The 13,534-nt window shown below is 34.9% G+C and overlaps 1 long non-coding RNA gene across 5 annotated transcripts in view; it reads right to left on the bottom strand.

Moving 5' to 3' along the window:
- LOC143682748 (uncharacterized) overlaps window positions 1–13,534 on the bottom strand; it is a 93,022-nt gene that overhangs the window by 59,885 nt on the left and 19,603 nt on the right. For 4 of the 5 annotated variants that reach the window (XR_013175260.1, XR_013175264.1, XR_013175261.1 and 1 more), the window contains exon 5: window positions 6,830–6,964. This is a non-coding gene — a long non-coding RNA (uncharacterized LOC143682748). Of the gene's footprint in view, window positions 1–4,297; window positions 4,516–6,829; window positions 6,965–13,534 lie in introns of those variants that run through there. The other variant, XR_013175262.1, reaches the window with a different exon arrangement.

Below are 13,534 nucleotides of genomic sequence, written 5' to 3'. Positions count from 1 at the left end.
AAAGGCATCCAGGGAAAGATATCTTGGTTCAAGAAGGCTGATGAAGTTCACAGTTTCTTTCTGAAGTGGAAGGGCACATGGTGAACACAGAGTTTCTCTCTCAGCTGGAAGGGCACATGGTGAACACAGAGTTTCTCTCTCAGCTGGAAGGGCACATGGTGAACACAGCATCGTCTGCTAGCTTTCTCTCCTGGCTTCTGGTTTCATGAAGCTCCCCAGGAGACATTTTCCTTCTTTATCTCCAAAGGTTGCTGGCTCTTAGACAATCTGCTTCACGGTGTTACAGCACTCTCTGCTCTCTCCAAATCTCTAACTTTCTCCAAAATGTTTCCTCTTTTATAGGACTTCAGAAACTAATCAAGACCCACCCAAATGGGTGGAGACATGCCTCTATCTAATCCAGTTTAACAACCACTCTTGATTAAATCACATCTCTAGGGAGATGATCTAATTACAGTTTAAAACATACAATACTGAGTAAGGATTAGAAGAAACGGCTGCCTTCACAGAAGGGAATTAGGATTAAAACATGGCTTTTCTAGGGTACATACATCATTTCAAACCAGCACAGCATACTTTATATTTCCTTATCATTTGTCCCCACATTCAAGTCCTATCCCATGTAAAACCCTGCATTTAGAAACTTCACAATGAAAAAAGAGAAATTATGTATTTAAAATAACATGTGTTAGTTCCAAAATTTGACCTTATATTAAGCACAAAGAAATCCTCAAAAAATTTTTTAAATTATAGCTATTATAATTGTACTATCAGATCACAATGCAATGATTTGAATCCAGAAATTCAAAATGAAAATGGAAAAAGAAAACTACTAGAGAAGGTTAAAACTCGATCTTCATAACTCTTCAGAGTAAGAAAACCAAAACTAGAAACCAGAACTAGAAAATAACAGTTAATGAAAATGCTGCCTACATGAGCCAATAGAACTAATCAACAAATAAGAGTGAAGATAAGTGAATTAAATGTTTCATCTTAAGAAGCTAGAAAAATGGTGAAAACCTTAAGAAAAGCAGAAGGAAGGGATTGATAAAGAAAGGCAATAATTTATGAATTATAAATCAGAAAAAGAGTAGAACTAATAAATAAATACAATAGTTAGCTCTTTGCAAATAAAATAATAACTAAATAAACCACTAGCATAATCATTTCAAAAAGAGACAGAGAACAGAGAAATGACAAATAAACAAAAATAGAAAAGATAGGAGGAGAGCACAGACACAGAAGAAATGAAATAATTATAAAATCAAACTATATCTAAATTAACACAAGTTCTATCTAGCAGAACTTAATATTCACAAATGAAATATTAATGTGTTTTATTCATTCATACCTATAATTATAACCACAATGAACAAACTCATTCTTCTTAGATGAATTCCCTAATGAATCTAACAATTGAACTCATGAGAGACCAACATATAGCTGCTGAAAAATTACACATTTCAGAATGTATAAGCAGATTGCCTCAAATATCTGTCCCCAAGAAAAAGTCAGAAGCTCATATAATTTTCATAAAGTACTGTATGTAACTCATTAAGTTCAAAATAGATAATATCAAGAATTGTGAAGGGTCTGAGATTTCCTCTACTTGTAAACTAACAAATTAGCTTAAGACCATTTCATGGATGGTTGCAGAAGATGTAAGATAACTAGGTCAGAGACAAAGAAATATATTACACCTGGTGCAGCAGGTAGCACAAGCCCTATGTTTACAATAGTTCATCTCAGCCTCCAGTTCCCAAGGAGATATAATGGAAGGGTCCAGGAGGATACAGTACATTTGTACCACAACTGGAAACTCTGAGTTTAAGAAATCCCAGTCTTTTATAAGGGTGCTCTGAGAACTTTTATGAGGGTGCTCTGAGAAAACCTGTCTACCCTTTAACCTAGAAGGAGACATTAGCCTCTATCGAGGCTGTTTGCTATTAAAATATCTTTTAAGATAGCCCAGAGTAAAAGCTGTCAGTGCTGTTGCTCACAAGGTATGTAGAAACCCAAGAGACACATGGACAATTATCTCCCAACAGATAACACATTATGTAATTATTTATGTACTGCATAAAATATCAATTTTAACAGGACGAAATACTCAAAAATGCACACAACTCTTATAACCAGATAATACCCAACAACTGAAAGTGTCAACATTCATAAATCATCAAGCATAGTTTTCTCGTGTTTATCAGTTAACTATTTCTGCGTAATAAACCACCCCAAAATTTTGTGGTTAAAAACAATGGTATATTATTTCTCATGATTCCATAGATTGGTTAGATGGCTCTTCTGCATTCAACCAGAGGCACAACTCTATTGGAAAGTCCAAGATTGCCTCCCTTATATTTCTAGCAGATGGTGCTGGCTCTGAGGTAGTATACCTCAACTATCTTTCATGTGGCCACACATCCCTCTAAGATGGTAACAGAGCAGCAATCACAGGGAGAAAAGCTTTGCACAACGTAACTTTTACCACATTTCATTAATCAAAGCAAGTGGCAAAGTCAGCCTGGATCCAAGGAACAGAGAAGTAGATTCAACTTCTAATGAAGAAGCTGCAAAGAACTTGTGGTCAAATTTTTAATCTACCACAACTTGGTTCCTGAATGTTTGGAAATTATTGAGGGAAGAATCATGCAAAAACAATACGCAGCTGAAAATTGGAGAAATATAATAAAATCAGGCTCTGATAAACCAGTGAGGTTAACAGTAAAAACTATAACAGGAAAATATTAATTCTACAGAATATTAATCATGAAGGAAAGTTTCCATAGTAAAAATTCTGAGCCATTCTAATTAAACAAACTGGAACCATTTTCTCTACCACAGAAGTTTTCAATCTTAATTAATCTGAAAACCCTTATTTTTGGTAAAACTTAATCTTTTTAAACTTAGCATCTATTGGAGTATAGCATTTCAGATCAAAGAGCTTAGAGGACTTAACTGGGGGTGGCTGTCAGGATAAAAGGCAAGAAGGATGCAGAAGACATGAAAAAAATAATAAAATGTTGATAGAGAAAATAATTCTTTTACCCAGCGTTCCGGCAGAGCTGTCTAGGGTACTTGACAGGTAGTGTAAATTGAGAGCCAGAGAGCAACCACTAAGGACCCTTGGGGAATCCTGGAAGTGGCAATTACAGCGGATCACAGCGGAAGCTCACAAAAGCCTGGTGAGGATTGCTGCAAGGGATTGTAGCTTCCTCTAGACAGGTGGGAAAGCCTTTTCTGTAAGGCATCAGGATTTGAGGACTGCTGTTTGAAAAGACCAGCTCTGAACATAGTATCAGCCTCCTGTCTTGATAAAGCTGTCTCCAGTACCTACCCACCCCTACCCACCTACCCCCTCCCCCGCCAGACAGAGCCAAAGTCAGCCCCGTGGTAAATTCCACACAGCTGGGAAAAAGAGAGTCCTAAAATACAAGACAGACATCAAAGACTCCTACGGGGGAGAGAAATAGACTTTCAAAGGTGGAAGTTACAAAAAAATTCTCAATGCCAATTTTTTTAATTCAAAGTTTGATATGCAGGTTAAATTTCTCAAAATATACTATTGGTAAGAGTACCTACTCTCCCATCTTTTAAGTCTTCCTATCTGTTCTATAAACTACCTTATGTCCTAGAAAATATGTTGTAGAAAATGTGTATTGAAAAACAATACACACAAAAAATTCCTGGGGAAATGCACCTTCTAAAATGCACTCATTTCAGAGCTGGAAAATATTTAGACATAAAATAAAAATAGTTCAGAAAATGTCATAGTTAAACTTGGGTGATTTTTTTTTAGTCTTTGAACCCTTACTTCAATTCCTTTATATCCATTGGAATAAAGAGTTATATTTGTTTTAATCTTGCTTATCTATATTCTGGAAATAAGGATACAAGTTTCTTCATATTCTTCACCTTAGGAATCCTTCCAGTAACACATTAAAGAATAAATTAAAATGAGAAAGGTGAGCCACAAATTTTGTATTTATAGGAACCCACCACATAATTTATATCATTAAATACTTAAATTAGTGAGTGCTTATTTTAATTATCACAGCAATATGAGACTGCAACATATTTAATGATGGAGTCTAAGCTTTTTAATGAGATATTCATAATTTAAATTAGTAATCAGATAATTCAAGAACTGATGCAGAATTGAGAAATTCTGAGGAAGAGTGATTGAAAGGTTGACCAAATAGATACTAAAGATTAAACCAATTAAAGAAGGAATTCACGATCAAGATGATGTTCTTGACACATCACCCACCAGATTATGGTCATAGGTCCTACCTGTGGCCAGAGAGAGCTGAGCAGGTGCTGTGTATACGGATGCAGCCTGTGGCTATGTTGACTGTTCCACATAATGATGAAATATCGGGACTCGTTAGCACAAGGATGTAACCATAAGAGGCAACCAGGCACAGCTCATAGAGGAGCTTCAAGCTACCGATTTTTTTGAGATGATTATATAGTATCATGTTGTATCTAAGCAAGGTGATATCACACCTGGGGCTTTGATTAAAAACATTAGAAATATAGAAAATAAGAGAGGAAAATGAAATTACAAATTAAGCACTATGAAATAAATTTTCTAAAACATATATCATACCCTTATGAGTCACAGAGAGGGAGAATATAGAAGAGCTTTAAATAGTGGAAATTTTAATAACTAGGTCTTATTTAGATTCCCAAATCATGGTTAGTAATTTATTTGATACCTAAAGAGATAATTCTCATTCTTGAATTATGTTAGACACACTCGGGTGAGGAAGTTAACCGGGCCCCTAAGGATACTCAGTACTATTGCAAAGTTGCTATGAAACTTTGCCAAACAGTCATTCAGAGTGACACCACTAGGGTTTTTCAGGAGGCATTTAATCAGTTGTTGCTCAATATCATATAATCTGCATTTAGGGAATACCCCTTTCATTCTTAAAATACCCTCTAGCCATAATACCTTTTCTCCTATCTTTACATTTCCAGACACTGTAACTAGCACTTTCTGTAAACATTTCTACCCTCATTTCTGATTTTCAAGATTTTTATCCCATGAGTCCATTAAAAAATAAATGAAAGTATGTGGAAAAACAGAACTGAAATATATAAGTAATGGAAAGGAGTCCTTAAATAGCACATGAAACTATATGGCGTCTTCTAAAGTGGTGAAAAATTATCAGAACTGTAAGCGTTAGAAATTATGTTTTCTCTAATTTTGTTCCATCATATTACCCCTTTCTTACATTGATTTGGTCAATTTACCGTGCAATGGTCAGGTACAAGGCTGAGTGTTGAAGGTGTGGCAGATAGAAGATAAGACCCCTACAAGTTATTGTGTAGTTGATGGGAACATAATTCCAAGAAGAAAGTAAGTACCAACATCAATGAACACACAGGATACTACTGCAAACTTGAGGGAGAAAGGTGCTCACAAGTCAAAGCCTTTCCATATGATGTTCACTCTAGAATAAATATTCTTCTTACTGCTCACCTAAACTATAACTCCTCTTTATCCTTCAGGTTTCAGCTAAGCCTACCTTCCCCAGAGATGGTTGTCTGCCCTCTGAGTCCTCCTCTGTATTTCCACACTATCCTTCCCCTAATGGAACATGTAGATGGTAAGTTGCTATTTTCTTTACCATCCAAACAGCCAGGCCATTTGTTTTATACAACATGCACTCACATTCCCTGACACAATGTCTGGCATTTAGTTATTGCTCAATAAATATTTTGAACCACGGAATGAATAATGTTCTGCAAACAGAGAATACACACACAACCAGAAAATTCATAAAGAGACCATTAAAGCTCAACATTTTTAAAAAGTCATCAACTATGCAATGAGTACCTATTCTTCTACACAGAAAATAGTAGCAATAAAAATGCATTTCCTGATTTTGAGAACTGGGTGAGAAAAAAACTCAGAAAAATAAGTAGACATTCATACAACTAAGCATGTCCCAAGTCAGACTGAGCCAAATGCTTCACAGAAGTATAAAGTACGATGGAATAAGAGACAAGGTGTTTTTGGTGCATTTATATCTTAGGAGCAGGATCTAGTTAGCAAAGATTATGGCTGCCTTCACTGATTACAGCATGGGTAGATCATCTCCAACAATTTTTAATTCTGGCGTCTCTTTTCCTAACAATCAAATTCTCCAAAGAGACTCTGATTGAACATGCTTGGTTGGGAAAGGGCAGACACCCAATTAGTCACCCAAAGCAGCAGTAGTAGATCACCAAACAGAAGTGGAGGTACCATTACAAGAAGAAGGAAGGTGGATAGTAAGTTGGAAAAATGCTTATTTTGGTTGGACCAAATTGACCAGGACAGTCTCTCTTAGAGAAGAAATAAGTCAAGTTCTCAGAGCAGAACATCTCTCTGGTCTAGGAAGATAAACTAGATGGAGCAGAATGAATTCAACAAGGACTTAAATTTGAAATTGATCAATTCTCTATTTTTATTGAAACTAATCTATGTAGTGATATTAAAGGTAGTAAAATTATATGTTTCAATTTAAAATTTTTCTTTTAGGAATCTTGAAAAAAAACATTGATACTTGAATTTCAAGTTGTTTGCATTCTATTTGTTTGAACCATGTTCTGATAGAAGATAGTCAAGCAATTCTTAAATAAAGATACAAGCTATACTTTCCCATCACCCATGTGCTGTAGAATAAAACTTTTATATATCCCTCGAATGATAGACTGTCTTTAAAAAAGAATAAGTTGCATTGGAAAAACACTCAAGCTCTCTATAACAACACATTGTCATTTTTCTTAAAGAAAATGTGTTAGAGGGTCAGAAACTCTAGCTCCCCAGACTTACCATGTAAATATATAAATCCAAAACATTGCATGGTCAGGACCAACAGAAGATTGCTTCTTTATTTTCCATTAAATTTCTAGACATAATATAAAGAGTGGTTCTGAAGAGCTCCAAAATATCAATCGCACTGGAAACCTAAAAGAATGGATATATGAAAGAAAACAATCGATTTTTAAACATCTTCTGTATTTTAGAATTATTTTATAGAACAATTAAGATAAAACTTTTTCTTCATAAAGTAGTAATGGCACTAGAGATTAAGTTTTGAATATATACTATCACTATCATAATTGATTCTTACAGCTTTAAGAAGGAAACTAGTTTGATATAACTATTCCTACATTAAATGAGGAAACTTGAGAGCCATACAGTATTCTGCCTTTATAATTACCAAATTGATGTGCTTTTGTCTTCATTCTCCAATGTAAATCTAGTTCAGTGCACCTACTGTGGTTTTATGCACATGACTAATTATACCAGCTAACATTCCCCCAATTTCATTTGTTTTATCTTAAACTTCTGCTAGAAGGCCTTGGAGAAGCATACAAACCACAGCTGCAAATTATTCCTGCAAACTGCTTAACCATTGTTCAGTCACTGCAAAGTACACAGTTGCAGAGAACATATTGGTTTTACATGAAAGCACCTGGAATTTAACAATAAATGCCAGGTGTAATTTGGATACTAGTAAGGATGAAGTGTGCGGCTTAAGGCAGATGCGACCTGGCAGTTCAGTTCTGTCAACCTGTAGAATGCTTCCAAATGACCCCCAAGAGCTAACTCACATTGCCTGGCAGAAAGCCAAGTAATGTGCAATACAAGAATTTCTTCAATGAAAGGCAGTGATTTTCACAAAATTCGAGTCATTGCTTCTTTTCTTGTACATATCAATGTTCCTATGTTAGGCTTAAATAGTTCTTTTGCCCAGACTTCTGCATCTTGACTTCACTAACACAGATATAAATACACTCAGTCCAACTCAATCAAATTAAGTTAATGCTGTGAGAACACTTATTGAAAAGCCAGGTGTTTGTGTCTATGTGTCTGGAATTCTCACTCTTCCTCTGACGTAAATGTATTTAGATAGGAATATTTATCCCAAACCAACATCTAATTGATTTCTGCATGCCCATGACTTAGTCCTGCCATCACATTGTATTAAGTTACATGCCTTCCCCAAGATACAATCTTGCCAAGTGCATTTAAAAAATGCCTGACATATGTCACTGGCAATCCTAGGTGCTTTGCGACATGCTGTGTCCCAAGTAATAGTGTATTATTCACAATACCTATTATCTGTTAAATGAAGGGTCACTATTTTTTTTCTTTAAAATCATCACAGAAGCTTCACCCAAAGCAAACAATGACAAGTGCCACTGGGCACCAGTATCTAGTAGATATGCAAATAAGAGTTGATAGGTTTTAATGGTCCCAAAAATGTTCATTTCACATATGTCCACCCCCAAAAACCATAAAGTTAGCTTTAAGTATCTTGCTTCTCCTCTTTATTTCATTTGGCTCAAAAATAAAATTGGCACAGTTTTATTCACCACTGGACATTAACTTCTAATAGAGTCTTTAGAGAACATGTATGCATAAGAATCATTTGCCATTGTTTCTGAAAATGGAGAAGTGAAGATTAAAAGAGAAATTGGCACAGATCTTCCAAATACTTAGAATGAAACTGAAAATTGCATTCTTGAAAGCTTTTTTCAATTTAAGTAAAAATAATGAAACAAGCATTTGCAAAGAAAATAGGGAGCACAAAAAAAACATTAGCAAATACAGCAAGAGCTTTGAGGGTATAAGTCAGCCCAAGTTGATAGTTGTTCAGGAAAATTATAACACTGATGAATAAAAAAAAATGCTGTCTAAAATGTTGTGGATAGCTGTTAGAAAACAATGATTCTCTATTACTCAAGTATTCTGACAACATAAACAATGGAGTAATAATAAGCAATCCAGACTTTTGAACCAGAAGGTGGATACAGGAGTCACTGTGACCCTCCTGAGGTTATAACAAGAAAGCACTGGGACTAATAAATTCCTAATTTGGTTAAACATTGCTGTTTCTAGTCTAGAAGTGAGATCATATCACATACTGAGATTTATCTAAATCGCCAATTTAGGAAAACTACCTAATAGCCCTAAAGGCAGAATGTAACGATATGTCCAATAGGCGCTTATCATAATTTAACAAAAACATTTAGCCTAGACAAATGTAAATTACCGCTAGAAGAGAGGTTTAGAATGAGAAAAACTATTTTCTACATTGATGAGCATGAGAAAATACTAGAAAGTAATAGTGCTACAAAGTCCTGAGATACAGAAATTGATCATTTATTAACAGTAAATAAAATACCTTAAAATATGTCACTACTAAAAAATTACTAGTGACATATTTTTACCTTAATGTAAGCTCATTCTACAATAAATGAACAGTCAGCAGCTGTTGCAATCAGAACTGTAATACTTCCTGTGCTCCTCTACTCAATAAGTAAAAAAGCAAGTAAAGTGGCATTGTCATTCATTTATATTCAGTCCGCCTTTTTCTCGTTTCTCAGCCCTTGTCCTCACACATACTCCTCCCCAAAACACACATGCCTACTTTCTCCCACTATGTAGTAGTTATAGTTAAAACTTAGTACTCTTTCCTTAGTACTTAGTACTTATAGTTAGGGGTTCTTAGCAAGGTCATCAGGTTGACCTGCCATGTATGGCATTTGCCCCCACTGCCCCAGAATCCACAGTAGATATGACTGTCTCCCAGTCAGCTCAGCCCAGATTCAGAGCATAGTTTAACTCTGAACATCTGAACGGAAAACTTCACCTAGTATTTCATATTTCATCTCAGATATCAGGAGTTCAGATAGGAGGAAAACTTTTAAAAACAGACAAAAAAAATTTATTGGGCAAATGATTCCACTTTCAAATGCCTAAATAAATTAATGATAATATTTACTAGCATGGGCACAATGCTTTACAATTTGCAAATCAGCCCACATTCATGATCACATTTGGACTTCACAATATTTCTATATGTAATAGGAGTACTGTTACAACCATTATAGGTGAATAGATTAAGATTCAGTGAAGTTCTGTGTCTTGGCAACTATTACTCAGTTACATCATGGTGGAACCAACAATATTGTTCATATTCCTTCCAAATCAGAATCATCTACCAAGACTGGACTAGCTGCTGATCAGCCCACAAAACCAAGTTTCCAGCTTAACCCACAACAAAGTGAGGATGATATGAAGACGTAAACCAAGAGATTAAAGAGCAAGTGAGGATAGTACAATGGAATAGGTGAGGAGTATAGTTAACTTATCTTTGTGAAAAAGTCATGCATGAAGAAGTCAGCAGGAACCACTAGTAAAATCTTGACATAAAACTAGGCAAAGACAATTAAAAAGAGGGAAATAAAAATAAAACATATACCCAATCTTACCTGGAACTGTAGATACAAAAAATATAAAGAAAAAAGACACATAGCAAATCAAATCCTGCAGTAAATTGTAAATGATGCAGTCAAGAGCAAATAGAATTTTTATAAGAATAAGTGGATCCTATCATTGTAATGCACAACATTCACAGATCAAAAGAGGAAAGCTATATGGTGATATCAATAGATTCAGGTAGTGGAGAAGGATTTATCAAGTTCAATATCCAGATTAAAAATTTAAAAACCAGTTAGGAATTGAAAGGAATATTCCAGAAAGGAATTGAAAGGAATTGTATACACTTTATCTATTGTATTCTTTAACTAGTCCTGCACAATAACTAATACATAGGTTGTGTGCATAATCATAAAAATGATAATATATATAAATAATAATAGGTTAAAAACTAAAACCATACCTGCCAATCCTAAAGAACATGTAGGGTGTTACATAAGAGTCTGCAAAGGTTCCATGCACTAGGGTAACTTTCCAGAAACCTACAATCTTGGATCCCTGGACCAGATAAGTTCTGAAATGCAGAGGGACCAGCCTCTCCAGAACATTAACTAATTCCATCCCCCTATCCCATATTATTGGCAGACTCCTCAAAATGAAAAAGTTAGAATGGCATAGCCCAACTACCCCTAAAGAGTGAGAAAAAGATCAAAGGTGATGGTGGAGTTATACAGACAAGGTAGGGTTTAACAAATGCATATGATTGCTGAATCATTATATTGGTATTTCTTTTAGTCTCCAGTATCTTAGAGCAGCTAGAAGTAAAAACCTAAAATTGTGGAATCATAACCCATCCAAACTCTGAAATCTGTTTTACAACTAATTGTTGTGATATGCTTCAAAATTTATTGCTTTTTTGTATGTATATTATTTTTCACAAAAAAAGAAAAGTTGACTGTGATGATAAATGCACAGCTATTTGATGATATTGTAAACCATTGATTGTACACTTTGGATGATTACATGGTATGTGAATATATATCAATAAAAAATTTAAAAATTAAAACTAAAAAAATAGGTTAAATACATTCCCTGCCATTCCTGCACTGCTCTTTTTTGTTATGTTTTTAAATCATGACTAGGTATCACGGCATAAAAAAATTATCCCCAAATTTATTATCTCACAGTAAGTATGGGTCAAGAATCTAGGAACAGGGTGACTCTGGCTCAAGATTTCTTGTGAATTTTCAGTATACATGTTGGCTGGCACTGCAAACATCTGAAGATCTAACTGGACTTGATATTTTAAGGAATCTAAGAGTAACCAATAGTAAAAGTATGCAAGTGCCAGCACTGTGACTGGGTAAATCTACATGGGTAAGTTTCAAGAAAAACAAAGTATTGAATTGTTAAATTAAAAATAAAAAGTGAGGTCGAGGAGGGCCATGGTGGCTCTGTGGCAGAGTTCTCACCTACCATGCCGGAGACCTGGGTTCGATTCCCAGTTCCTGCCCATGCAGAGAAAAAAAAAAGTAAGAAGTCTGGTTCAGTCCCCAGACCATGCACCCAAAATATAAAAAATAAATAAAATAAAAAGTTTCCAAATGATTTGAATGGGATGATGCCATTTACTTATATTAAGCAACACACAGAGATACTATATATTGTTTATGGGAATATTTATTTACATAGTAGAGGAAAATGTGCCATAATAGAGAGAAAGGTGCCAAATGAGAAGTACAGAACACTATCGTGTAGGAATTCCATGATTCTTAAAGAAGTCCTTCTGAGCTGGAAGGACAACTGCAATTCAGATAGGCAGGGAAGGGGAGGAGGGTTCCCACAGTGTGGAAGTCATGACATTTCAGCTGGGAAAGCCAGTTCACAGGAGGGTAGGTGTGCCATATAACTGTGGAAGATGAGAACAGAGGGAAATGGGGATTACAAAGGTAGATTTGTGGCCTGACTGGGAGATCTTGGCCAGGTCAAGCAGTCTTACCTTACTTTACAGATACTAGGGAATCATTAACATTTTTCAGGTAGGCACTAATAGAATACAAGTCATTTTAGGGGATTGATCTGTTAACTGTGTTCAGGATGTATTAAAGATAAGAAAGTTTAGAGGCAAATGTCATTAAGAAGCTATCACATCAGATCAGCCATGAAATAATAGGGTTCTGAATGCAAATGTTCATAATCAGAATGAAAAGGAAAGGGCAGAGGACTGAGTGATCACAGAGAAAGATGTGGCACAACTTGGTGACTAAATAGATGATAGAAGAAGAGGAAGGGCTCAAAGACAAAACTGAGATTTTCAGTCTGGATTCATGGAAATATAACTCTGATAAACAAGAAGGCAAGGAGGGTATTTAGTTTGGAGAGAGAAATATCTAAATCCACATAATTTAAGTCAACTTGAGATGCCCCTATAATATACAATCAAATAGGGCTACATGTCTTATGAATAATAAAAATAAATATAATTGAGTATAAAAGGAGAAATGCATGAGTATGTCTCCTTAGAATGATCACAACAGTGATTTTACATTTGAGACAATAGGATTAACAAAGTCATAAATGGAAAGAAATTATTTGGAACTCTATGTTTGAGTGTGTGTTTCTATTTATTTTTCTCTAATGATGTTGGCAATGAGCTTTTAAACAATATTACTGCCAGTATTTGAAGTATTATGTTCAAATTGCTTAGATTTTTATTGTTTTATTGTTTTGTGTCAGTGGCATATAAAAAGTGGAAAACCATTTGATGTCCATTCAAACCAAGAAGATTTTTCATTGCCATTCTTAAAAGGGCAGAAACAACAATCATACAAAGTCGTAGTTGAGCAAACTATTTTTAAGTCAAAATAACTTGCTGAATTAAAAAAAAAAAGCAATCAGCCTGAATATGCAACTATGTGATGAGATTAAGAATTACTGATTATATATATAGAATGGAATGGTATCTTATTGTTGTTTGTTTGTTAATTTTTTTTAATTAATAAAAAAAACAATCAGCAATGTGTTGTTTCGTTGTCACACCAAAATTTTAAGACTAATTTCTTTCTCCCATTGCTTAGGAAGGTTCTCAAATGATCACTGGGAGGTTACCCAATAATGGTACATGGAAATGTTAATCTCCTAATATCAACATGACCACACCTGTGCTTGACAGTTAATCATTTTGAATTAAGTATTCGGAATAAATAATCTCTTATTGGCTCTCATGGGTGCCTCATGAAAACCAACACCATTGTCTCCATTCAGTCTGAGGAAGATAATTGTAGGAATAAACTGAAATAAAAGTGG

This window comes from Tamandua tetradactyla, chromosome 5, assembly GCF_023851605.1.
Source record: "Tamandua tetradactyla isolate mTamTet1 chromosome 5, mTamTet1.pri, whole genome shotgun sequence".
Classification (NCBI taxonomy): Eukaryota; Metazoa; Chordata; class Mammalia; order Pilosa; family Myrmecophagidae; genus Tamandua; species Tamandua tetradactyla.
This window is presented reverse-complemented; position numbering and strand designations above follow the sequence as displayed.